Here is a 25,416-nt window from a genome sequence, read left to right as displayed (position 1 = left end):
TGCATATATTGTCTCGGGGGTAGTGGGGGGTGTGGGAGGGTACAAACATTCACCTCCCACCTAGTCTCTTCTCTGTGTCACTCACACACTGTGGAGATGCATGTGTGGGGGCCACCCAGACACATTTTCAACATTGATGAAATTAACATCAAAAAAATGCCTTAGCCCATCTAGAGAAACGGAGCTGCCCTTGCAGCACTCTGTTCCTTTTTTTTTTTTTTTTTATTGTATATGGTTTACAAAAAGCTTTACAAATAGAACAAACTTTATAATTAAAAAAAACAAAATAGTAAAAAAAGAAAGAGATAAACATTCATTGCTTTGCATTTGCATTTGAAAAAAGAAGAAAAAGAAAATACCCGCTAAAGAAATACGAAATAACAGATTTACATAAGTTGCAGGAGTTAGCAAATTTTACAGAAAAGGGACAGACAATAGATAATCAACCGGTTTCAGATTTGAAATTTGATTGTCTAAGATTAGTCAAGTCAATAAAAAGTACTAGTTACAGAGAATAACAGATAGAATAAATACAAGGTATAAAATATGAAATACATTGCTCATATTAAAAAACACTGTGCTCCTATAGTAAAAAAATTCATAGTTCCAAGAATAGGAGCAAAAATCAGACCAAAGGGGCATATAGGTCAAGGGCTCTGATAAAGCCCGCCACAGCCAGACCAACCTTGATGTTCGAGATTGAGAGACATTGTGACCAAATCCAATTGTCTACCCCAAGTCGCCCCATAACATTAAAAATGCCTAGATATTTGTCCCTTAAAGAGGTCAAAGCCTTGCAATCAAGAATGAGATGCCGAGAAGTTTCAGTGACCCCCAAAAGTTTGCAAAAACGACAGGTGGGATCCAAATCAGAAAACTTCTTCCTTTTACGTAGGACTTCCCGAGTGGGAAGAAGGTTCCATCTGAGTTTTATAAGAAGAGAGCGGTAGTGTCTATTAGGAAATTGGAACAAAATAAAGGACATCACACCTCTCTTCTTATGATCAAATTGAAGATCACTCAGTGAGGAATAACCATGAAGTTTTTCGATAGTGTTACTCCAATCATGGCTGAACAGAGACTCCTTTACCTTGTTAGGGTTTGTAAGTAATGTGTCCCTGTCGGAGGATATATCCATCAGAGTCTTATCGCAGAGAGTGGAGAAAAGATGGAGATATATGTTGTGGCCCGAGTGTGTCTGGGAAAAAATCATGTGGCCCACATCAGCATATAAAGTATCGGGTCTGGGGGAAAGCAAGGCTGAGAACAATGAGAGAACCTTCCAAAGAATCCTAGCTCGTAGAGAAACCAGACCCAACTCATATCTAATGGCAACAGTAGGAATTGAATTGGGCAGTTTTAAAACTTTCCTCCAGTAAATACCTTCAAGAGAGTCCCAGAAGGGCAGAAGTGTAAGGTAATGGAGTTCCATACCATACAATAACTTTGGAGTCACCTTACCCTTGAAAAAGTCTACCACAGGTTTAAGGGAAAACATACAATATTTATTCTCCAAAGTACGTGATTGGGAGATGAGAGGGAGCAGTTTCTGTCTAAGAAATCGTCTCAGTTCTATCACCGATGGTTGGGCCAAGATCAAAAAGCCCAAATAGACGATTTTGTTAACTCGAGAAATGTTTGTTCCCCCCATTTTCCATACTTTGTTGTTTCGGGTTCTCCCCTTTGAGAATTCCATGATACGTGTTTTACCAGGATTGATCTTCAGCCCATTTAGCAGTGCATACTGTTCAAATTTACACAGGAGCCTCTGCAGGCCCACTTTGGTCTGGTCGAACAAGAGAAAGTCATCGGCATATGCCAACCATGAGAATCTCAGGTCCCCAAGTTTAGCACTCACCATGCCTGCATTTTTCAGGAAGTTATCCACATCCGCCAAATAGAGGATAAATAGACAGGGAGCTAACGAGCAACCCTGTCTCACCCCGATACGCGTCCTAATCCTCCTAGAGAGAGTACCAGCCAAATCGAGCCTGATGTGTACCCCCGAGTTTTCATAGAGGGCCATAATGAGAGAAAGGAGGCCCGCCGGGATGCCCCATTTAGTTAATTTTTCCCATAATCTGGATCTAATGACCAGATCAAATGCATTGGATAAATCAATTGAGGCGACATACAAAGGACCATCAGATTTTCCCCAGGAAGAGGTCTGAAGGGCAGTTATAATAAGACCATTGAGATTGGTAGAGTGGCCGGCCCTGAAGCCAGTTTGGTATTTGGGGAGAATATGATTGTCCCTAATCCATATGTTAAGATGGGAGAGGAGCAGAGAAGCAAAAAGCTTACAATCCGCGTCTATAAGAGAGATCGGTCTATAATTCTTTACCTCAGAGCGTAAGCCTCTCTTAAAGATTGGGACAGTATGGGCCGTATGCCAACTCATAGGGACCTTCCCGGAATTTACTACGTCCTGAAAAAGCAGGAAGAGTAGATTGGCCCAAATCTCGGGCTCGGCTTTGAATGTATTGTTCGTAAGGCCATTTGGGCCTGGCGCCCTAGATTTCTTAGCCTTAGAAATAAGACAGAACACTGTCTCCAGATCAAAAACTGGTTTCCATGTGTCATTCGATGGGTAAATCATCAATGCATCCGAAGCCAAGTCTTCCTCCCCAATATCAAAAAGTTTAGAGTAATAGTCAAACCATTTGGCCTCTGGGATTGCATTAAGCTGATCAGCCATCAATGTGTTATCAAGGCTGGAAACCGAAGCCCAAAAAGCCCTCACATCTCGTTTTATTAGTACTGCAAGCATATACTGTGCGTCATTTTGAATCATAGTAATTTTTCTATGCTTACAGTAGTTTTTGTATTTTTGACGAATGGTTTTAATTTTTGTTGTTTTATCTGCCCAATCCATATCTAGGGCTTGAACATCCCTAATAAGTTTCTTAGTAAGGGCCTTAACATTGGCCAATTGTTGGTCGAAACTATGGTTGTGAGATTTTTTGAAGACCCCTTTCCTTAGCTGGCCATAAATACTACTCTGTAAGACATTGAGAAAACTATCAAAAGAAGAAGTGTTAAAGACTGCTATTTTCCAGCAGAGCGAGGTGTGGTTAAGGGAAGAGATCAGTTTATTATTAAGAACACTGATATTAAAAGGAGACCACCTTATCCCTGTCCCTTGCCTAACAGTATAAAGCTGAGTGGGTCCACCCTCCGGCAGAAGCTTGGTGAAAAAGGGGCATAGAAATTGAACCCGGAGAATACCATGATCGCTCCATGAATTAAAGGACACCTCGACATTAGAAGAAAATGGAATCAGGGAATGGTCGAAAAAGACGTAGTCTAAGGTGGAAAATGAGGACGATCTACGCCAGGTTGGGCAGGAAGGATTAGTAGCATCATAATGGCTGTTAAGACAAGTTAGGCCAATTGAATCCAAAGCCAGATTCCAAGATCGGCCCCATGTAAGTTTTAGTCCTATACGTGGGTCGTCTTCCATAACCAAACCCAGGTCATCATAAATAGATTCCAGACAAAGAGTGCAGTCTGAATTTAGATCGCCCGCCAAAATGAGTTTGCCCATGGGGTGCAGATATCTCCAGGCAAGGATTGTATCAGTTAACTTCTCCAGAAACAATTCGAGAGAAGAGATTCCCGTATGCCAGTAAACATTGACCAAAAGAAAGTAACAATTAGAATCCGGAAAAAACACCTCTAAGGCCATAAAGCCAAAAGGTGTATCCGAAAGCTCCTTAGCAACAGAGCCGAAGGAGGTTCTTACCCCTATAATGAGTCCCCCCGATGCGCGGCCTCCCAGGCTAGGTTTGGCACATTGAGAGAAAATATCGAATCCATCAAGAACTGGAGTTGAAAGTAGCCAAGTTTCTTGGAGAAAAAAGCAATGCGAAGCCTTAATCACGGCAACCGTTTCTAGGTTCGTGAACAGATGGGAATTACCTCTAGAGTTCCAAGAAAAGAAACTGAAGCTATTTAGATGGCGGACCTTCGAAGAGGATTCTGATTTAGCGGGAATTAAGTCATTTCCATAAGCCTGCGGTGACATGTGCCCAGCTCGCGGAGTCTCCATTAGATTTGGGCAAAAAATGCCTCCGTTGGGGTGGGGGAGTTCTTTCTGGATGGTAGACCATTGTAAGATTACCTCTATATTCAGCCCCCTCTCCGTTATTTTTGGCAAATTGAGAAGAGTCCACTATTTTTGCTTCAAATCCTAGTTGCTTCAACCCTTCCATATGCCCCATGATCAAGTTTAAAACTACCTTCGATCTAAGAATAATATTACTAACATCTACCCGATCATGGAAAGGGAATAAAATGCAATCTATGTCATAGCTAGAAATAAGCGAAAGCGAAGGAAGTTGGTGAAAGATTTTAAGTATGTTACCACGATTTAAACAGATTGGCATATCTTCGCCCCAAAGACTGGAAAGCTGTATAACATCACCAGAACCTTTTGTTGTAGCAGAGACAGGTAAGGACTCAGTAATTTTTTTGGTAAAGTGAACAAGGGGGTCAGCCGCCAGATCACAACCCCTTGCCCCTCTTAGTATAGTCCTATTGTGGTTGACATTTGGCCCCAGTGGAAATCTTTCCCAAGATTTGGAAACGTTCTTATTATGGGCAAAGTCAAACCCAGAGGGGACCGCTTCTCGAGCCGCAGACATACGCATATTTGAGATGCTAAGAGAAGCAAGGTTAAAAGGGGGGAGAGTCGATAAGACATTGTCTGATCGATCTGTCATATCTCCATCCCTCTTAATGCAGTCCATATTAACATGGGGCTCCTCAGGAGCAGACAAGAATGCCGGGTCAGAAGGAGAGAGCCGAGTAGTAGGAACCTCGTCCTGTGACAAGCTTACGTTGGAATTAGACACTGTCACCTTGCTGATCTTGGGAACAAGTAGTGACTGAAATAAATGTTTAACCATATCAATGTTAACCATATTAACAGTCGGCGTAGTTAGAGAAGTGTCCGGATAATTCAGGCTTTTTCCAGAAGTAGACTCCAGAGAAGTAGAGGGGAGAATTGCTTCTGGGGCAGAGTCCATAGCCTCCGCTGCAACATTATCAGTAGGCAGTGCTACAGGGTTGGTACTAGTGGATGCTGGTACGGTAAGAGGTGTTATCCGAATGCTAGAAACTGCAATTTCACCAGTACCCACAGTCCTTGGCCCCGCATCTATAGAAGCAGAGGTATTAATCAACATACCCACCGCATCCGTTAAAACAGATGCAGGTGGTAAAATAGGTGGAGCATTGGTGGTAACTGGAGTGGTCACATGAATGGAAGGGGGGATTGGTTCAACAGAGTTATCAGTCCCCTGTGGAACTGCAACAGTGGTTGAAGGGACTAAAGAGTTTGCCATAAAGAGGTTTTTGAAAAATTGATTAGTATACGAAGTAATCTTTTTGACATTCTTCTGATTTTTAGTTTTCTTCATTTGTTGGCTCATTTTCCTTTTCTTTCCTAGACAGGGGGGGACTTTTGGACAGGAATTTTCCTCTGGGGGCTCAGAGGAAATTGCTGCGATTTCTGGAGTTAGGCTAATCATGTTTTCTCCTAAGGATGCGATATGGTCACCTTTAGAACGGACGGCCGACTCTGCAGTCCCACCTGCACATGAACGATCTTGTATAGAGGGTTTGAGGGATACCCTTGGCAGATCCTCCTGTACTTTGTCCTCTCCTCTTACCGTAGAGAATACAGTCGGGACACTGGGAAGTATATCTGTAGGGTCGTCATCCTCTCGCAAACCATCAGAGGCAGCTCGGGGAGTCATAGAGGAAGGGCCCCGGGAATCAGGATCTAGTGGTTGGAGAACCAGAAGACCCGGGGCCGCATTGGGGTCCACCCCTAAAGTAGTTGCCGTAGTCCCCGTAGGCCCCTGATGTAAATCGTGTATAGGGGCCAAAGGTGGATTGATGGAGGTAGGGTCAAGACCTTGAGTGTTCAAAAATTGATTTTCTTCTTTTATAATTTTTACTAAATCTTCAAATCTATCTAGGCCCTCCAGCCTAGAATATATTTCAGAAAGTATACGTGAATGGGATGTAACCTCTGACCAGATGTTATCATAGAGACTCACAAAGGAACTCAGAACCATATTCAACGCAGAGATAGTTGGATGAGAGAGTTTAATTCTATCATCAACATCTTTAAGGGTATGATGTAGAATAGACTCACTGGGCGGATCAGTTTTGAAGTCCGGAAGAAGACCTCTTTCTTTTAACCAGTTTTGTTTTTCAGTATACTCGTCAATAAAGTTAGTGAGATCTGAAGGGGAACCTGCCCATGATTCATCACAAATTTGTTGTGTTACATTATTTGTTTTGTTAAGATGGGAGTCCAAGTGGCTATCAGCAATAGCCTTATCTGCACATTCTATGATACTGATATCGTCAATATCCTGTACTGAGAGATCTTCAATATCCAGTTTCTTAGCTACGTTAATTAAGTTAGTGTGGGCCGGGGTATGTACTGGAGGAAGAGGGTAAGGAGATTTAGCCAGAGTGCTAGAAACAGATTTCTTACCAAAAAAATGTGTGATGTTTTTCCCCTGGATTGGATTCCCCTGAGTACCTAGATTAATTTTTATTTTTGATATTGAGTTACGGGGTTTGTTGAGAGGGGTTTTGAACGGCAAAGGGATCCCATTAGGGGAGAAGGGAATTCCCACCACACTAGTAGAAAGGTTAACGTGAGAAGAGGATGTGTGCTTAATATCACTAAGTAATACTTTGGATCCTAAAGAGGGTTGAATGTGAGAGATAACAACGCTCCCACTATCCTTCTTCTCTAATAGTTGTGGTACAGTAACTTCTGATTCATCCACCAAGACTGGGGGTATGGGCATACTAGGATTCAGTGAGGCAGTCATTGGAAGAGGGATATTAGGCAAAGGGTTGTTGTCATATGCCATATTGCTTTTTGTCTTTGAGAAACTGACCCCGACCAAAAGATTGGAGGCAAGAGTAGCAGCTAGACGTTCTTCCTGAGTATCTATAGAAATGTCATGTATTCCATTGAAAATACAGTTATTATGAGCTGTGTTACGTAAAGTGATACCCATAGCATTACAAACCTCAGGCCTCTCTCTCACATGAATTTGGGCCTGGGCTATGTCCCTTAAAAGGAGAGGGTTATAATGGGCCTGAAGTGGAGCATCATCAGAACTCCCCATAGCAATAGGAATGGGGGTTTCTGGCACAATAACTGTAGATGGCATGGAGGGTATACTGACAATGGGCGGAGGGGACAAAGGAGGTGAGACCTCCATAGCAGTCTGACTTCTAAGTCCCTTACGTGTCATTCAGATAAAACCTCAACCTGACAGTAGGCAGAATGAGAAAGAAAATAGAATTTATGTCAGAGAAGGTACCCAGAAATACACTAGAAATAAGCCTAGATGTCAGGGGAAGTTAGACATAGAGACACACAGTAAAAAAATACTAGGCAATTTTTAAATTTTAAAAATGCAAGTGTTAAAGTATGGCACAAATAGCGAAAATCAAACTCTGAAAGACCAGTATATTGTCTAAAAACCCTATGAAGTATATATGTACCCTAGCATTAAGAGCGAATTAAAATAAAAAGCAATGTTACACACTCAATTAAATAAAAGATTTAGTAAATGAGTTGTGTCAGCGTAATAGTCATTTTCTGGGAAGGGAACGCCCGACGGCTTGTGGAGCTGCCAGAGTCCGACTCTCCACCCCAAACCCTCGTAGTAAGAATACAACTTCAATTGGGTTGGCTTGGGAAGGCCCGGAACAGTGTACTCACAGATCACAGCCAAACAGCAAAACAGTATCTCCAGCCCTTACAGTCTCCAGGGCTTAACGCCGCAAGGGCGGCTGAGCCGGCAACTTGTGCAGGCTGGCAGTCACGTGCTGTGTCACGTGTTCAGGAAGGGGTCCGCCCCCTCCAGGAAGCAGAATGGGCTGCAAGAGCTCTGCTCGCAGTGCAGCTGTGAGGGATGGACCTTGCAAGCACGAGCGTTCGAAGGAGAATGAAACGCTCCTTCCAATCAGCAGGAAATACTCTGTTCCTTTGAAGGATGATCTTTTTTCAGTTTGATTTTTTTTTAACATATTGCAGCCCTGGCCCAGGGAGCGACATCTCAGCCAGCATGGGGGGGGGTGGGGGAGGTTGCCCTTTGCCTGTTTTCCAGCCAGCCCCTGCGCATCACTCAGGCAGGTAATAAGCACAAGAAACGAATGCATTTGAAACTGTATTGTAAACTCTTCTCTATTTAATAACACAAAATGGCACTAGGGGTGCCCAGCTCTGGTAAGCATATCTGCTTAGCCAACTCAATATTCCTCTGAGGAGGAATAGATGTCATCAACTAGAAATCATAACAATATTTGAGTGTGTGAAAATAATTAAAGTATATTCTGATTCCAATGTTCTGCTTAAGAAATACCTGGAAGGAACACATGGTTCTCATTTATAAATGTCAGTCACATTAGCTCACCAACCTGCAAGCATCGCAAAGCTAACATAGTTCTAGAACCAAAAGGTTAACGATGGCCACAGGCATTTTATTGCATGAAGCATAATCGTTTGATCTGACAAAGTCCAACCTACAACTGAAAGCAGATGTGTGAACTCTCATTTTACCAATTTATGCAAGAAGCTGAGCTGGCCCAGGCACTTAATTTCCATTCCTGCTGAAAGGACTGTTTAAGTACTTAAACAATGTGTATCTAGTAACGTGCAGCTTCATTATCTGGAACTTTAGACAATTATAGTGTGTAAACAGGCCAGGAGGATAGTTCAGGCGCAACGCGTTGGTCTTGAAAGCAAGTCAAAGCATAGCAACACGGGTTAGAATCTTCGACTCTTGCTTAGAAACCAGTCTCAGGTGTTTAGCACGTTATAAAGAATAATTATATACATTCATGGATCTTCATTGTCAGCAAATAGAACCACGTCATATGCTCACAAAATGGAGCTGAAACACTTCCTGCATTTGATCAGCTCCATATTGTTACTGCAAAACAGTGCTTCACACACACGTACTCCCTTATGCTTGTGTTTCCTTTCTTTTGGCCAAGGAAAGGCATGCTGCAGTCCCTAAAACAATGGGAAATGTCTTACCCCCTAACCCCACTAATTCCCATGCCTTCTCTTACCACTACATCACCCCAAGAAACATATTTATTATTGTTCCTTTGCAAGAAGAGCATTGTACATAGAAACATGTTTAACATGCCACACTGACCTGGGGAGGTCTGTCATGCCACAAAAGAACAGATGGCAAGTTATAAGGCCCAGTTGGGAATGGCAGCAGGCTGCCCTCCCTTTCATGGCCTTAATAGTAATCACGTGGGTGACATTTAAACCTTAAAGGGAAAGAAGATTCAACCTGAGAATCCTCCTGTCCCCTGCAAACTATCAGGTGTGGACATAAAGCCAAATACTGTATAACTTACAATGATATTCAGATGGAATTTTAGAACATGGTGAAAACAAATAATTTCATCACACAAAAATAATATTCGGTTTCAAAAATATATATAATTAGTTCATAGTAATCAATATACAAAATATATCAAAAACATAGGTAAATGTACAGAGAAGCAAATAAAGATTATTCCGTTATGTTAAGGCGACGCAATTTGAGGATTTGTTCCCCTTCTTCAATTGGCCAATACGGACTGTCAAAAAGGAAATGAATCAGGTGCCGTGTCTCTGTGTCATGTCATGGGTCTCAAAATCTTGTGCTACGCCACAATTCCAAAGTCAGTGTATTGAAGTCAGCCCTCGGGGGATCCCAGGGTGTGACGAGGTCAAGTTTACTGGAGTAAAAGACTCTCAGAAGATGTGGGTTATAAAGAGCTTGAACTGCAATCGCGGAAAAAACGAGCTTGTTCTGGATTAAGGAACGTGCTGTTATTCAAAAGCCTCCTTAGAGGTGCGGATGAAGAGTGAAAAATAATACTGTCACGATAGATTAGTTTGATAGGAGGATGGCTGCAGAGGTGCCACAAAATATCTTATAAATGCTTGCCTCTATCGAAGCGGTGTGCGGAGTGAAGAGATCCGGAAATGGTGTCTGGGTCCGTAGTAACGGATTCATTTCCTTTTTGACAGTCCGTATTGCTAATTGAAGAAGGGGAACAAATCCTTGAAACGTGTCGCCTTAACATAACAGACTAATCTTTGTTTGCTTCTATGTACATTTACCTATGTTTTTGATATATTTTGTATATTGATTACTATGAACTAATTATACACATTTTTGAAACCAAAAATTATTTTTGTGTGATGAAATTATTTGTTTTCACCATGTTCTAAAATTCTATCAAATATCATTGTAAGTTATACAGTATTTGGCTTTATGTCAACACCTGATAGTGTGCAGGGGACGGGAGGATTCCCAGGTTGAATCTTCTTTCCCTCTTCTGTTTTGTGTAAGGATCTCTGTGCCAAGGTCCTAGTTCCTCCCCTGCACCTTAAACATTAACTAATAAAATCTTCAATTATCTATTTTGTTAGTTGAATTTCCATTTAACTATAGGTATGCACCACTGTTCCTCACAATTGACCTTCAAACCTTTCCAGGCTAACATCCAGAGAAATGAGAACATTTGTGAGACCACGAACTATCCACAATGCAGGTGGTTCGAGTTGTCCAAGAACTAGTTTGACCAGCACTACCCCGTCACACAAAGGCATCCAGACAATTAAACTGCTTTCTGGAAATTAGAAAATACAAAAGCCCAATAATTTAACCCATGTGAATATATTAAAAGATTAACGTTGACGCATAACTGAAATCCTTACTTGTGGGTCTCCTCCGAGATCGTTACTCTCCCTCTTCTCAACATCATCCATACACATCTAAGGTGCTATATATCCTGTTATCCTGTTGTTCTAAATGTATTTATTTATTTATTCGCATTTGTTGAGCGCACAGCAGCTCGTAGGCATCGTGGCGCTACTAGTGTATCTGAGGGGGAAGGGATGGAATGGGGTAGGGACATATGAAACAATGGACTTCAGATAAGGTTCTCCAGTGTCTTTGTGATATTTACAGCAGAAGTGTTGTCATGGGGCTGATGTTGAATGGCTCCACTTCAGAGGTTATTTTCATTAGACATTTCTCCTGGTCAGCTTTGTTAAAAGCTGCTAGTACTTTTGTCGTAATTTGGGAATTTTGATAGAATGACAGAGTGTCTGTGGAGCCCTTTTCCACTGCAAATTAGACAATTTTCACAACTCATATTTGCAACCAAATGAATGCTTCAATTGACGATTGATATAATTACAAGAACCAATGGTCAATATTCTTGTGTTAGACTTTGGTTTCACAACATTTCAAGCATGAGGCTCTTAATCGGGTGGATCTAAAAGGTGAATTACAAAGCAAACATGAACAGGTGAATGTCAAAGTGTGTTTTACCAAATGCTCAACTCTGATCAACCACATGGGTCATAGAGTCATAATGGCAAATATTGAATAATTACCTGAATGCCCCTGGGCAGTCTTTCTTTTATATGACTAATAATAGAATTAGAAAACATAAAGCCTTTCCTATGTTTTTCTTTTAGACTGGAATTCACCATAAACACATTTCAGCACAGAAATTAAAAACAAGAACTAGACTCCTGTATTTTGCATTACTTATTTGATAACTCTATAAATTAATTCTAAAAACTCATGAAGCCATTCACAAATTCTGACGTTAATGTACATGAATATGGAAATAAAAGAAGTAGAAATCGGTACGGCAGGTATAATTCCAAAGACGTGGAATGTGAGTCTTATTCTAACAGTTTATAAAAAGGGTGCATGGGATAACCCTAGGAATTTTAGCATGTTGGCCATGCTAGACATACCTTCAAAGATATTCGCTTGGGTGTTACTCATAGAACTGAATGACTGGATACTTGATAATAACATTCTGCCAGCCAACCAGATTGGGTTTAGGCAAAGATCTAGTACAACTCATAATCTAATTGTACTGTCATCAGCTATTGAGTATGCATGAAAAAGAAGACAGTCAAATGTATACTGCGCATTCATTGATTTTTCAGCAGCATTCGACTCTGTATTTAGAAATCGATTATGGCAGAAGCTAAGCTCTTGGAACATTCCAAATGGCCTCCTAAAATGCTCATGATCCTATACTCCGACACTTCTGTGCGGCTACGATTGGATGCTAAAGGGAAATTTTCAGCTTTGTTGCCAACAAGTTATGGAGTCAAGCAGGGTTGCATTGTGGCAGCAACCCTGTTCAACTTATATTTGCCAGATATGCAGGAGGCTTTTACAAATCTGATCACATGTCCAGTTAAGGTAGACACATCGTCCGTGGGGTGGTTAGCATACGCAGACGATTTGTTATTGCTTGATTACACTCCAACTGGCCTGCAGAGGATGCTGGATGTACTGGCTGTTTATTCAAGTAGAAATGGGCTCAAAATAAATACTGATGAAGTAAAGTCATGATTTTCCCGGTAAAAAAATCCCCAAAAAATGTATATTGTCCATGAATAATGAGCACCTTGAACAGGTTCATAGTTATAAGTATTTGGGGGTGTTGGTCGATGAGAGGTTCAGCTGGGAAACGCAATGGACAGCGATAAAAGCAAGATGTCTAACGTCAGCCAATGCAATCAGCGTCTTCATAGGCAGGAATGTTGGATATTCTGCCTATGCTGTCCTCATGTTGTGTACTGCTAAAATAAGAGCTTCTCTATACTATCGAAATATGGGGCATAAATATCTATATCGCCTGAAAAAGTTTGAGGCTATGTTACTCTGAAAAAGTATGCGTTTACCTAGCAACAGATCAGTTGAATACTTATACCTAAAATTCGATATGCAATGTATTAAATCAGAATACACAAGTAGATCCTTAATGGTCTATAAAAACTTGATCAGGTTAGATAATAAGACTATTGTTGTAACACATGTGCAGGCCTTTATAAGAATTGATAGGTGTTCATCGATGGAACGTTAGGAATCACCAAAACCATGTATAAAAAATGGGTGGTTGGGTTTGTTCATACCACAGAGTCCAGTCTTCATGTCCAGTTCAAAGGTTGGTTTCAGAAGAAATTAGCAGCATACAGCTATGAATGCCATGTTGTTGAGTTGGCTACTAAAGCACACAGTGGGCCCTACTGTCAATATAGAATGAGTCGGGAATCACTCCCAAATTATATTATTGCCTATCCTAGCCCTCTGACATTTAGATCATATCTCTTGATGAAATGTAATAATAGTGAGGCTCGTGAGATTAAGGGGGCACGGCTATGCCTATGTTGTGAAATGAGGTTGTGTCGCTTATGTGGCTGTGAGGTGATCGAATCATTATATCATTTGCTGATGTGCTGTGATAGTCTTTCTGCGCTGCGCGCTACATTTTTGAAATCCTATTATAATATGATAGATCTCAGTAACACTTTCCGTTTATGGCATCATTTTATGAAAGGTGACCATAGTAATCTGATCTAATTTTTGGTGCCATTTTATCTGCAAATTGTTGACATTTTAAATTGCTTAGTATAATTTTTTTTAGCAATCCAGTGTTATTTATTATTGTAAATGGAAAATGAGTGCTTAAACAATGTCTATTATGAAATCTGATTTTTATATTGATATATTTGGATAATGTAAATGTATTTGTTTGTATATACAAAGTTCTAAGGCTATTAGTATATTAAATAAACTGAAACTGAAAAGAAGTAGCTCAAAATTGCAATCTCAACAAAACCATGAAAGTTTAGCTGTATTAAAACACTAACTGGAGTGGTGTTTATTTAAGAAAATTGCAATTCTAGTAAAAAGAAATGCTATGCTAGTTGTACCCTAGTAAAACACAATGGGCCTCATTACGGGTCGGGCGGTCCGGAATTAACAGTGGCGGTAAACCCGCCGCCACTGTTAATTCCGGACCGCCCAATCCCGAGTCCTGCAGGCGGGAGGTGATCTTCCCGCCAGGTCTGACCTGGCGGGTTGAATACCTCCCGCCTGCAGGCGGACGTGGAAACACCAGCACCATCACAAGATGGTGCCGGTGTTTCCACTTCCCCTAACGGACTCAATGGGAATGGGGATTAACACCATTCCGCCTCCGTGACTCCCGGGACACCGGGGCTGTAATGCCCTGGTAATTCCCGGAGTCACGGAGGCGGAATGGTAATACGAGTCTGGCGGTAACCAGGCGGTTTTACCACCGCGGTTACCGCCGGACTCGTAATGAGGCCGAATGTGTTTCATACTCTTGGGAATTATTGGTATGAATTTGTTTAAACTGGCAGCACAATATTTGGGGGACAATGAAGACACATCTGGGTTGCATGAAGAACATTGAGATACGAGCCACAACAATGCCTTTCTAGTGTTTCTCCAGCAAGGCAAATTATCAAGTTGTTGCCTGCATTGCTCCTGGAACAGTCTTATGACATATTGGTTAGCACTAGAATTTCTCATGTCATGTTTCATTACTTCTAATTAACCCTGTCACCCACTTTGCCTAATGCCACACCTATTGTCCTAAAATTGCCTATATTATGAGTCTTTGCCCCATTAAATGCCCTGTCACATGGCCAATAGAACTGCGATGGTCCATGTCTATTGGACCCTATTTGTCCATGTCACGTACCATTTACCCTGATTTACCTTGTCACTCACAGAACTACCACATACCAGATGTTTGGCCATTATTTTCTGTTTCACTCACTTTGTACTGTAGAAATATTTCTGAATGTATTTATTGATTCCGCTAGGGAGACACAACTGGTTTCCTCCCTCTGATATACAGTTCCACCCCACAATTCTGCGTAAGAAAAACAGACAGTGTATTCAAAACTTGAAAAATATTTTAGAAATTAAGGTTCACCTCAAAAGTGATCTCCAGCATTATACCAAGTAAATCACTACAATGTTATAGGCACAACAACCATTGGTCAATAACACAAGCTTGTACATGCCTACATGAATCTCACTAATATCATTCACTCAAGCTTTCATTTCCATAATCAGTTCTAGGTACTGATTGCACTCTAAAAGATATTAGGCATTTTAAATACACCCCTTCTATTATTGCTTCTATCTAAGCAGCACAGTTTACTTAAATGATAAGATTGCAGTTTATCAGCCAGCGTATGCATATTGATAAAGAACCATTTCAAAACTCTTTAAAAACACTTGATTTTGTCCAGTATCAAAACAAGTATGGTATAAAAAGAATTAACTCCCCTGTATGAGTGTGGGGTTGTCAATATATTGCTTATCTGCAGGTCATTTAAATGCAGACAACAACCAATTGCATCTACTTCATACAGGTTTGGACTAGGAAAAGAAACTCTCAGGGATTGTGCAGGCTTCTCTGCACACATGTGTGTGCAGTTTTCTATGTCTATGAATGTTCAGCTTTCTTTGAACATGTCTGTGCAGTGTTAGATCTAATCTTATTTATTTTCCTTCAGTTCTGCATGATTTTGTGTTGGAGGTTGGCAAATATTTTGACGTCACAATTAATGAGAGAAAGGGGCCGGTAGGAACCGCACTGCATGGCCGGTTTGTCAGGTTTCAGTAATACTGAAATAACCACCACACGGAGCGAGGAGGGGAGTTTAACGACCATGCATGACTCCTCCCACACAGCCGCCAGCCGGGGGAACCAGGCGACCCTTAAAATATTTATAGAATTTGGTAGTAAGCCCATCAGCACCGGGCGCAGTCCCTGACGATAGTGAGTCTATTGCCTTAGATAATTCCTCTGTTGACACTGGGTGGTCCAGTGCCACCCTGGTTTCCGAGGACAACACCGAGAGCAGAAGATTGTCGAGAAAGGATTCGATGTCCACCATAGGGGCGGTGTCGATATTAGTATAGAGCGCTTAGTAAAAGGAGCAAAACTCATCATTGATTTCTTGAGACGAGAGGGCGCGTGTCCTGTCCGCTCTCTCAATTGCTGGAATATGGGGAGCCCCCCTCTCTTAGCGGATCAATCTAGCTAATAGACGGCTGGGGCGTTCCCCCTCTCCATATTTTCTGGCAGTCTGAGGATCATCCAAAAAAGTGTGTTCATGGTCAGCCTAGGCCCGGAAGGTAGGTAGCGATGTCTCTATCTCGCCGAGCACAGGGGCAGTCGGGGATGAAGCGTGTTGCGTTTCCAGTCCAGCAAGTAAGAGCAGTAAGAGCTTGCATTCCCCAGTGGATTTCCAAATCACTCTAAGGATCCCTGCCTCAATTGCTAGTGCAGCACCAGAAAAAAAAGTCTCCCAGAGAGTGGCCTGAGTCTCTACTGAGTATTGAATGTAAAAAAGTCATCAATACTGGACCCTAGTTCGGATTCGAATACCAGGTCCAGCACGATGATCGGCATCAGCCTCCATGAACGTGGCACCCCTCCGCCCTCCCCCCCATCTTAATGAAATGGTAACCGGGGAGTGATCTGAAAAGGTCCTGGGTAGGATGGTCATTTGCTCTATAGTTCTGATAAGTATATCAAAAACTAGCCATCTGTCGATATGGGAGTGTGAGTCGTGTACCGATGAATAGAAGGAAAAGACACTGGAACATGGGTGTATCAATCTACATGCGTCAACAACTCTCAGCGGGATTGCACTTCTATAAAGGTCTTAGTAGCCTTGGAGAGCTGTCGAGTTTTCGTGCCGGATCTATCCTGATCATATGACCACCTGGACTTGTCTGGACAGCGAGGCCACCCCTGATCTAAGTGTGTTGACATTGGGCCCCATCACGAGTTTGGCGGTAACCTTTAAATGCAGCAGTAACGCTATTATTGGCGCAAATCACAGGCTTGGCGGATTTAACCCCAGCTCTAAGCTGGGGGTAAATCTGCTGCCACTTTGCCGATTTTTGGCGCTATTACCACCGGCAGCAATACTGCTGGCGGAAATAGCACCAACCATTCCCCATTGGGCCCAATGGGGAATGGGAAATTTCTGAATGGGCCCAATGGGGAATGGGGATTTACCGTTCCGTCAAACCTGTGATCCGGCACTAAAAGCGCCGGGGGGGTTGGCGGTAGGGCTAATAGCCCAACTCGAGCTGAGGCCCTCTATCTTCTGTCAAGCGAACCTTAGACTCCACCTCCGTCACCTGGGTATCAGTCTTCTCCATCCAGACTTTGATAGAGCTTATTGTCCCACTCATATCATCAAGTGTCATGTGAAGTGTAGCGAACTCCTCCCGCATATATTCCATCTTCATTTGGAGTTCTGTAGGCTCTGTAGACACCACGGGGGGGGCGGTGGTGGCTTCGGCTTTCGGTTGGGCCTCACTTGGCTTTGGTGTTGCCTTGGTAAACATATTGATAGAGCTTTGTTTTCTACTAGCCCCCTTAGTCATGACTGCACCAGGATATGTATAGAGCTGCAGTAGAGCACTGTAATGGGATGAGGGGGGTGAGGTGGATAGGGTGGAGGCCAGAGGGGACCAGACCCACCCACCAGTGGTCAGAGCGAGGTCCCCAGCTAACAGAACAGATTCGAATGATAGGGCAGGGAATCAAGCACCCCAGGAGAGCTGCGGGGAATCAGGTATGGCGCGGGAACGTAGAGCACTCCAGGTGGCGGGGGCCCGCAATCAAGCCCAATCCGGGGGCCAGAGAGGTAGGATGAGGGGCAGCCCCACCTTTGTTTGCAGTCCAGCAGTAGAAGGTGAAGCCAATCACAGATCAAGTTATGTCTTGCGGGCCTGATCCAGCAGAGTCTGTCTCAGTATCTGGGATTTAGATGGGATGGGAGCTGTCTATCCGTGGAATACAGCATGCACACAGTTTGCACGGTCCAGCAGGAAGTTCTTTTAAAGAGATTTGCTAGCCAGGTACATATGTGTACAATTGATGTTGTGGCGTTGCTGCCCCCACGGACCAAACCCGGCAGTTCCACCACACTCCCACTGTGATATCTTAATTGCTGCACCGTATATGGGATTGAATGGGTTGTATGCTTTCCGTAGTCAAAGCAGTGCACCTTATAATCAGACCTCAACGTGAGCCTCTCCGCTACTCCGTCCAGACAAGTTATAGATTACTGTATCCCCAAACTGCAGGAACTGGGTGCCCTCCAGATAGGCTGGGAGTGACTGACCCAGCGACTAGTGGCGTGTGAAGGAGCCAACTGGGGTGATGTCTAACCTCGCTGGGGAGAGCGTGATGGCAGTTGAGGCCAGGTAACATTCAAACGCTTCAAACTGGGGAATACCGAGAGATGGTGTCTCACGCCCAGCCAGACATCACATTGGTAGCTCCTCCCCCACCGCTGCCTCAGAATCCTCGCTCTCTGCCCCAGAGACAAGACACACAGCTCGGAACTCAGAGGAGTATCAGCCGGTGTGCTGAAAATGCATATTTGCCAGCTTCAGTGTCTCAAGGATGTCCGGCAACAAGGCAACCTCTCCTCCAAGCCTTTAAACACCAATCTTACTGCATTGCGTAGTGTAAAGTGGCACCAATAAGGATTTTTTATTCTTTGGGATGTTGCCCAAGACAGAGCTACTCGGTCAGGCAGCCATTTCTCAGCTGCCCAACAGCACCCCCGCTCTAAACCTACATTTAAATGTGGCTTCTCAGTTTGGAAACACAGCATAGACCCTAAATCTTAAGCTGCTGCCACAGCAAGGTCTCTTTTAAGGTGGTTTCTACAACCCAATTTCTAATATCGGCTATCCTCTTTCTCTGGAAGGACTTCTGTATCCAGTCTGCCTAGGACAGTCATCCTAAAGGTTTCAGCTCTGCCTTCCAAGCAATCTCTTTCTAGTTGTATCCAGAAACATTCTTCAATAATCATCTCCCAATATTCATAATAATAATCTCTCAATTTTGGGTGCCACCTATAGTATAATCATCAGTGTGACTTTGGAAGGAGAAGCTCTTCCCTCTGAGTCCCATGACTGCAAAGGTGGAAGAGAATTCCATTCCTCATGTTATGTAGAGGCATTTTGTTTAATTGCAAAACATTTTGATTAACATGTACTAGTTTAATAAAATGCAGATTAATGGAATCTACACATCGGGAGGAAGAATTCAAAATGCGGAATGTCGCTGTGCGTTACGTTTTTCCAGAGATAATCATTTCTCTTATGTATCTTCATTATTTCCATTATGCCCCACAATGTTTATATAGGTTACAAGATATAATGTTTATGGACAAAATGCAAAGTTGGTAGGACTTTCCTTTCTAAAGATCTGATTTTTCAAATGATTACATTTTTTATTTCAAATACTCACAAAGAACTTGTTCTTCCGTTTGACAAAAAGGATAAGTCAAATGAATGCTGATTTCGGCCTGCAGATGTCAATGGCGGTGCATGGGAAACGGGCTCTTTTCCAATACACTGCAATGGGAAGCACAATACCTGTGATTTTGAATGTAATACATCTTGTGGTTTGTCTTGTAACGTGTAACTTCCATTAGTTTTGATACTGGATAAAACAGGATTCAGCCAGAGGAATATTTCATTACCATAATAACCAAGTCGTATCTCATGATCAGGGTCTTATGACTGCCTTCCTTAGGTTGGGGCTATACTCTTACAAACTGAATCCATTTAATTGTTCAGGCTTGTTTCATTTCAAGTAAAATAAAATAGAGTAATATTCAGAGTGGAGTGAAGTACATGGCAAAATACGATGGAACTTTAAATAATGTTTCAGTTCTACACTACACTTCACATTATTTTATATTAGAATTCACAAGTGCACCTGTTCATTTATATTTGCATTTTCACATGAGTTCGCCATTGAAAGGAAAGGAACACATTTTAAAATTACAATTTTTTTTCTCCATAAATGGAATATAAATGATAGCAATATGCTGAGAAATGTATTTCTTTTAAAGCTAAAGGGCTGCTTAATAAGTGATTTTGTTCCCACACGTTGTTCCCACACGCAGTTTTCTTGCTGATAAAAATACTCCAGATACTTAGACCTTAGTATTTTTCTACATGAAGTCCCAACCTCTATATGTATATTCTGCATTTCCTTACATACTGATCAGTCAATAATTGAACAGCTCCACAAATTTACATTTCTGTCTTTAAAGCATGAAATCAGGCCTTTTTTCTCCTTTACAAGTAGAACGTTCCAAATGGGTTCTCAGCACGTCCTTAGCATCAACGAGTTTCTAGATTCAAAAGGCCTTAGAAATGGTAGCAGTTTACAGAATACATTTTTACTCTGTTGAAAAATGTCCTCGAGTGCGGATGCCATAATTTGCCTCTGACATTTTATACTGGCACCTTTTTCATCATGGCATTGAACAAGGTGCACAATCCAACAGGAAGCATACTTTTGTGAATGACGCCTCTCTCGGTCTTCAAACCCTTTATCCCTAAAGGCGAGAGTATGTTTGTCCTGAGTTCCCATTGGAAATCATTGTAGGGTCTGTCCACTGCCGCATTTAAGTGGTTAGGAAAGACTTTTCTGTTGTCAGTTTTCCTTAAGAAAGCTATCTCTGCTGCCTTTTCTACTATAGTACCCATAATTGCCTATGCCATGTCTCTTGTACCCAGCACAAAACAATGCTATGTCCATTGCCCCACGGACACAGCCCATGGATTTCTATTTCCACAAGAACTGCCATTGTCACATATTATAGCCTCCTGATTTGACCTGTTACTCACATTGCCCCTGAATTGGCACATGCCTCTATTGCCCCCGAATTTCCATCACTTCATATTGCTGACCCATGGCACTCACAGTGTACCTAGAACTACCCTAAACCACTACCTTTCCCTGGAATTTCCCCATAACATCTATGCCCCTTGATTTACCTTTGTTTTCTGAGCTTTCCCATTCTACATCCATTACTCCATACCTGCCCCATGCAATGTCCATCATCCCCAGAACTGCCCCATCCCATGGCTATAGCTGCCAGAATAGACTAAGGCATATGTCATTGGCAATGTGAGAAAAAAAAACAGAATGTGAAGTACACTATCCTGTGAGTACTGTATGTTAAAACAATGCGAGAAGAAAAACAATGTAATCACACCATTTTTTGTTTGGGCTATTAGGTGTTGCTTGCGAAATCTATAAGCCAAAACTATTTGCAGTACAGATAGGGAGGAATGGCATATGAGGAGGGACACACAGTCTGCAGGTGTTGTTTGGTGATATGCCCACCCATTGACTGCCCATGGCCATGCTAATCCCTATGGCCATTCCCAACAATTCCTGCCCCTCTGCCCAAAACACCTATTCCTGGGAACTCTTTGAGCTTGCTTTAATCAAGCCTTACCATCAAACTTTGCAGTCAAAGTGCCTGCCATTGTTTTGTCAAAGCAGTCTTCTGAGAGTTAATTACTCGGCGTGTCCTCCATTGAAGTGCTGTTAAAAATGAGCATTGCAAAGCCAACATTTTTGGCTTGTTTATAAGCATGAAGCTTTTTCCAGGCACTGCTATTAGATGTCCAGGTACACGCACAGTTTGCATCTGCTATCATCATTGGCCAGTTAATCCCACTAAGGCTGTGCCTCGCAAGTGCCTTTCCCATGCCTATAAAACAGTTCAAACTGTTGGCATTGCCAATGCTTGTTCTATTCTGCTGTGTTTGCGAAATTAGAATGTAGGCTGTGCCACACCATGAATCAATGCGAATGTAACTGATTTACATCCCTTTGTCCAGCTGCTACCATATATAGGATATAACTCGATATTTGCCCTGTAATCTTCGTCTGAGTAGAACATTACTCAGAAAATCACCACCAAAATTGCCCCATACCAGGTCACATGATCCCATAACTCCCATTTTACATCTTAATGACCCCTGACTTATTGTGTTGCAAGGTCCTTTGACCAAGATGTGCTACTTTCACTTCTGATTGCCTCCTGATCTGTACATGCCACTCACATTGCTCTCAGAACTACCCAGTAACACATCCCGTTACCCAGAAATGTCCCCTTACCATGTCCATTACCCCGATATACCTGTGCACTGAGAGCAGCTTCATGCTGCATCCATTGCCAAGTAACGTCCACCTGCCACATATGTTGCCCTTCAGAACTGCACCATTCCATGTCTATTGCTGCAAAAAAGAGCACACCACGTCTCATTGTCTCAAATGTGCTCTGCACTCAGATTGCCCTGGAATTTCCTTATACCATCTCCCTAACCCCAGAATGTCATCATCTCAATGTCTATTGCTCTCAGAACTGTCTCAATTCCTCTCATGTGTGGAGCCAGGTACCCACACGTGCATCTGCTTTCAGTGCTGCTTTCACTTTTCCAGGACCAGAGAGCGAGGAGGCAGATTGCCTTCAGGTGTGGTGCTCCAGGTGCTGCTAACGGGCCTGCTTCAGCAGAGGGCAGGGCAGTATGTAAGCAGCTGCCTGCAGGAGCAAAGTTCCAGTCAACTGTGCCCTTGCACTTCGATTCTTGTCTTCTTGCTTTTCCTCTTTCATCCTGTTCTGAACTTTGCTCCTTTTTACTTCCTATTCTTTCCCTGGATATTTCTGTTGCTGTCCTTATCCTCACTTGTGCTTGTGTAATTCCTTTGTTCAATCTCTTTCCCCCTTTCCTTTGTCGCGTTTCAGTATTGTACCTTGTGCCATATTGTTAACAGTGTGCTGGTTCCTGTTTCAGGAGGGAGTCACTGTTGAGTTCCTGCTGGACCCATACAGGCTTCAGGTTTGTGAGTACTGTTTCGCACTCCTGCTGCTCCTTTCCATGAGCATTCCGAGTGGGGCCCTGTAATAGTAACCAGTTCAGAAGGCTAGAGTTTCCCCTGACCCTGTGGGAAACTCTTTCCCCATTCTGCGTACACCCTCGGACTTGTATTCCCTGCCTGTGTTGCCAGTCTGTAGGTATTGCCCATCCTTTCTTGTCTGCAGGACTTCTTGCACTCCTGTCTCTTGTGCATTTTTCCTCCCTCAGCTTTGTGGGCACGTCTCTGCCCATAAGCCCTTGACACCCCAATGTATTCCTTTCATCCACCCTCTCTAAAAGGTGAATCATACAGCCTGCTTCTTTATGCCGATGCCACTGCTATTTTGGACTTAACCCCAGCAGGTCTCCAACAGAGTCTGCTATGCACAAAAGACTATTTTGGGAACTATGATTTGAAATTAAATATGATAAAAACACAAATGATTTTGTTCAGGAAATGGGTGAAACTGTGTAGGTGGTTTTTAAATGTATGTGGAGATGAGGAGATAGTCTCATATTTATTTTAGCCTACTCTTCTCAAAGAGCGGTGCTTGATTTAATCATTTAAAGAAGGCAGTTGAAAGGGCATTATAAAGGATTAAAGGGCTTGTTAAGATTATATTTCAAGTTTGGGGCATTCAGATTGGATAAGTGCTTGGAGCTATGAATGGCAAAGATCTGTTGCATGATGTTTATGGTAGTGAAATCTGGGTTGGTTCAAACTGTCATATCCTGGAGAGGTTGCAAAATAAATTCTTGTGCCAAATAGCAGGCCTGCTTCCAGTTACACCTGTTTGCACCTTATACGCTGAATTTAGTGTGTTCAGTTTGAAGGTGTCGGCCCAGTTAAGATTTGTAATTTATTTTTTAAATGCACATCTGGGATTTTCTGCTAGTCATAAAGTGAATTTCAGTGTTAGCTTGATTGCAGCCTCCCCTGGTAAAGAAAGATACTTGTGGAACAGGAGGTTGTTAGGCACTCTCCATTTGGATAGGAGGGTGGGATATAAGTACATTTGACACATTAGGTCAAATCAAAATAGCTCTTAAAGCAAGAGCTTGTCTGATGGGAAGAGAGGGAGTTGTCCAAAATCTACATAAGCTGCCCTCTTTAGCTTTATATGCAGACTTACATACACATATAAGACGGCAAGGAGAAATCTGTGAAATAAGATGTTCAGATTGCAGGAGGTTGATGCTAATGGTATATTTGAATATACACACCCCTCAATAAATAAATGAAGGTGTGCAGGAGGAAGCATAAAGTTTGCCTGCAAAATGGGAGTTTTGGTTAATTTTCTGCTGATTTGCCTTCGTTTCTCTATTTTGCCTAAGCGTGAAGATGCATGGAAGCTATGTTTTTATGTAATTAATTATAATGATCAGGTTTATATATGTGTAGCTTGTTTGAATAGGTTAAAGCTGCTTTTTTTATTTTGGGCTTGTTCTAAGTGAATTTTATTAAATATAATACATATTTTAAATGTTGCTAACAATGGAGGAATATGATTAAATAAATATTGATTGAGTATTACTGGTGATTATTTAGTAGGCTTTACAGATCACTTCAATGGGGCTTTGGAGTTTACTGCCTAAGAATTATTTTGGCATGTAATGGCAAATAGTGCCTTTTAAAGCACCTGCGGCCTTTTACATTGGTATAAAAGTGGCTAGGAATAAAAATAATATTTGTAGCATCTTGTCTCTGCTGAAAAGGGGTTTTATACAAACTTTGGTCAAAACTTTGAGCTTTTGACGATCACTTCATACAGGGGTGTGGTGGGGTTAACTAGGTATTTAGATGTATTATTAGCTAGTTAATTTAAACTTATTAACAGTTCATTATTTGAATATAGGGCAAACTAATTATGAAAAAGGAGGCTTGCACTAGCTGCCCATTATCTATATGCGAGATGGGCAGAGTATCAAACGATGACAATTTGTCCACTAGGACACCATGGGCCTCATTAGGAGTTTGGAGGTAACCATGGCGCTTCTCCAGCTATAAATATGCAAATGTGTGGTTTTCCCAAAATGTGATTGTTTCCATACAAATGTTGGTTTTCTGGTGTTTAAAACGTTTCCAAATGTTTTGCCAGTAATATGAACAATTTTCAAAAACTACGGCAAAAGTCTCCTTTTGGATATCTACCAGTAACATGCAGTATTATGCAAATGTTTTTCAATATAATATGGTGTTTGTCAGAAGCATTTACGTGTAATGGGTTTGTTGTACAAATGGCGGTCTCTCCCGCAAAACCGCGGGTCCTGAATGTTTCATCAGGCTTTTCCATGTGCGTTCCATATGATCATTGTGTACACGGCAATCTTTGTGTAACATCACCGCACCAAACACGACATCCAGTGTTTGCATGTTTCAATATGCCAGAAACCTTTCTTGCTTGCCAACCGCACACACTAGTTGCACATGCACAGTTTTTGAAACACTGATCGTTTGCGCATACACAAACCCTTTTAAGATCCTGCACGTCCCATGCACACCATTACGCATGTGCAGAGGACGTCCAGATCTCCAGTCTACACAGCTCATTCCGAGCGCACCGTGCAGCGACCAGGTAATGTAAGATGATTGCACTTACGATCGAGAAAAGTACTTGGCGTATTGGGCACATTCACTCTCGGCTTTTACTAGCCACGGCATGTAAACCTAGTATCACAGGTCTCCAGTTCCCGCACTTTCCCCTGCACACCAGCGCACATCTATAGAGGACGTTCGGGTAACACAGTTGGGGGCCGATTCATGGAACAAACGTGCACCGAAAATCTACGCGCA

This window comes from Ambystoma mexicanum, chromosome 5p (genome assembly GCF_040938575.1).
Source record: "Ambystoma mexicanum isolate Mex_15411 chromosome 5p, UKY_AmexF1_1, whole genome shotgun sequence".
In the NCBI taxonomy this organism is placed as follows: Eukaryota; Metazoa; Chordata; class Amphibia; order Caudata; family Ambystomatidae; genus Ambystoma; species Ambystoma mexicanum.
The sequence above is the reverse complement of the archived record's forward strand: the minus strand, read 5'-3'. Positions refer to the sequence as shown.